The sequence below is a fragment of the Trachemys scripta genome, chromosome 12 (assembly GCF_013100865.1).
Source record: "Trachemys scripta elegans isolate TJP31775 chromosome 12, CAS_Tse_1.0, whole genome shotgun sequence".
Taxonomy (NCBI): Eukaryota; Metazoa; Chordata; order Testudines; family Emydidae; genus Trachemys; species Trachemys scripta.
Genome location: NC_048309.1, coordinates 11,031,959 through 11,035,407, shown reverse-complemented (window position 1 = coordinate 11,035,407; position 3,449 = coordinate 11,031,959).

The following is a 3,449-nucleotide window of genomic DNA, read 5'->3' as shown; positions in this document are numbered from 1 at the left end:
GGCAGGGAAGGGGGCTGCCTCTCCCACCCACGCGCGGCAGGTCCCGTGGGTTACCGGGAACGGGCCATCTCCTCCCCCTGCCAACAGCCCGCCCCCACCGTTTCTGCTTCGCCGTCCCCCCGGGGGCTAGCGGCTGCAAAGGGGCATTTCTGCGGCGCGCAGCTCCCCGCAGGGCACCGCTGCCTTCGGCCCAACCCGCCTCCAGCTCCCGGCCGAGAGCGCAGCTCCAGCTGCAAGGCCATTGCCCGCGGCGTCTCTCCTGCCCCAGCGAGCGCGCCCTGGCCGGCGTGGGGCTGCGGGAGCGCCCGGGGGAGCCCCGGGATGGAGGGCAGAGGCGCGGGGGCTCTGGGCGGGCAGGCTGCCCGCAGGGAGATGGCTCTGCGGGGCAGGGGTGGCATTGTGGCCAGCAGGGACTCGGGAGGGAGGAGCGAGGCGTGACCCCCCTGCGCAGGGGACACCAGAGGAGCGGCGAGCGGCCGCCCGGGGGGTGGAAGGCATCGGGCTGTCAAACGAGCCCCCTGCCCCGGAGGCGGGATGAAATCCATCCCCGTGCGCCGGGCCACTCGCCCGTCCCCTGGATGTGATCGGGAGACCCTGAGCCGGCCGGCCAAGCAGAGCGCAGGCCATTTAAACAGTCCTGGAGACCGGCCCATGCCTGTGGTCAGGCTCCCACTGACTTAGGGTCAGCCCAAAAGTGCCTCCACCTGGCGCTTTCATTAGGGGAAGCGTCTAAACCAGAGCTCCGGCCCCTCCCTTTCTTCTCCTGACCCCCCTGAGCCTCACAGCGCAGGATGGATCGGTGGGTCGGGACCCGCTCTTGGCATGAAATAAAACACCCGGATTTTGGCCAGTCCCGGACAAATCCCCGCCTTTCTGTCCGTGACTAGCCCCGGGCCGGACACAAAGGGGTGAGGAAAGGTGAAACTAGAAGCATTTTCTGCAGTCGAACAATGGGTGACCTATCGAGGGACGAGATGAGCGGGGAGAGGCCGAGATATAACGACTCTGATAGTGTAATACGCACCAAAGGCTGAGGTTTAGCCGTGCGCATTTCCAGGCTGAAACATAAACAGCCTTCAAGAGTTGGGAAATAGACACACATGTTCATCAGGCTTAAACCAAAATATTGATCAGTCCTGAGCAGATCTCCGCCCACTTGTTGGGGCAAGTTTAGGACTAGATCCTGGATTGCCCATACTCACAATAGTAATCCCAGACTATTTGCCTGAATAAGGGGAGCAAAATCTAGAGCCCCATTGAGCCGTCCCTGGCTCACAGGTGTGGTTTCACTGACTTCAGGCTACTGTAGTGAGCTTTCATATTATTAAAGGTTTCATTACTTTGACAAAATATCACACAGTTCCTTTACTATGAAGTCCTAATCTGAAGTACAACCATAAATCATTAAAACTACATTACACTTGTCAAAATAAATTAACACAGTCCATTTTGTGGTGCAAGCACTTTTTGTTTATTTTATTGTATTTGTTTCACAAATTCACAAAATCCAATAATTCACAATGGCTCTCCCAGTCATTAGTCCAAATCACTGCACTCACAACTGTATCTTTTATCTAAAACATTAGCAGGAAAAAAACAAATCCAAACCAGCTAACCCTGATGTTAAAGAAAAAGGAGCCATTTTGCAAGGAGCAGCTTTGGAAAGCAGGACATGCCGCTGTTGGGATCCATTCAACTAAAAACAAACACATCACTTTGGAAAATAACTTTATAAGAACAACCATCTCACTTTTAAATTGTGCATCTGATCTCTCACGTACAATGCTTCCAATGTACTCTCTACGTTGACTCTGAAATGGTCTTGCTGCAGTCAGAGTTCTTTTGGGATTTTTTGTCAGCAATTCTTTTAAAAAACCAAACCAATTTTAAAACCGCTTCTTATACAGGTGTTTGAAAACTATCACCATCCCAGGCAATAGATTCTCTAAGACTTTATGGTAAAACAGAGTAATAATAATAATGTTTCATTCATATGGCTCCTTTCATCCCCAAAGATCCTGAAGGACGTTGCAAACATAACAAAACGATATACACGTTTTATTTAAAAGGATCACTTCTGCAACCATTCAAATGCAGACATGCCTGGTAGAGCATGGCAGCTGTTCCACAGCACACAATAACATTGGGATGAGAAGAATATTATACCCAATTAAAACTGCAGGGAGGCTTTAGGTAGGAAGAATATAGTCGCCAAGATAGAAGTCTGCCAGGACATCAAGCTGAACTTCCCTCAAGTTGGTGGGGAATCTTTAATTACTGCAGCTGGCCAGGACTTCAATTTCACTTCATATCTGAATGACATAAACGTGGCTATTTTTTGATGCTCATATATGTCTGGACCATGTAAGCTGTTGTCCTAGATTTATAAAGCCAGAAGAGACCATTGTGATCATCTAGTCTGACCTGATGTATAACAGGCCATAGGACTTCCCTGAACTAATTCCTGTTTAAACTAGCAAAGCATGCTAGCAAGGGAAGTATATTATTGCAATGACCCTGTAGTTCCAATGGGACCCTGGAACCAGATTCTCCATAGTCCCTTACTCCCAGTGCAAAGTGGGTGCAAACCATCACCATTCTGATTTAGTAGCATTTTACACACTGTCTGTACTAGTGTCAATGCCAATACAAGATGCAGGGCAATGGAGAATCAGGCCTTCAGTCTTAGGCCTGGTCCACACTAACCCCCCACTTCAAACTAAGATATGCAACTTCAGCTACGTTATTCACGTAGCTGAAGTCAAAGTATCTTAGTTCGAACTTACCGCAGGTCCACACGCGGCAGGCAGGCTCCCCCATCGACTCCGCGTACTCCTCTCGCGGAGCAGGAGTACCGGCATCGACGGCGAGCACTTCTGGGATCGATCCCAGAAGATCGATTGCTTACCGCCGGACCCGGAGGTAAGTATAGACGTACCCTTAGTTTGGCCTGGCCTACACTTAAAATAGCTATGTCGCTCAAGGGTGTGAACAGTCCACACCACTGAATGATATATAGATAAGGTATGCTGGCCTAACCCCCAGCGTAGATGCAGCTAGGTCAGTGGACGAATGCTTCTGTTGACCTAGTGACAGGGGCTTGCGGAGGTGGTGTTCCTACACTGATAGAAAACCCCCTTCCGTTGGTGTAGGCTGCATCTACACTACAGGGTTATGCTGGCACCATAGCTATGTCAATATTACCCCTGTGGTGTAGACATTGCCTTGCATGCGCCTACTGCCTTGCACCCTGCGTCATCATTTACCTCAGTGCAAAGTAGGTGCAGAACACTACCATCTTGATTTAGTAGCATTTTACACTGCTGTAAATGACAACCCAAGATGCAGGGCAATGGAGAATCTGGTCTGTGAAGTCCAAGTATTCTCCCCTCTCCCTCCAGATGTAGAGTGGGTGGTTGGAAGGGTCAGCCTACAAAAGAAGAGGAAAG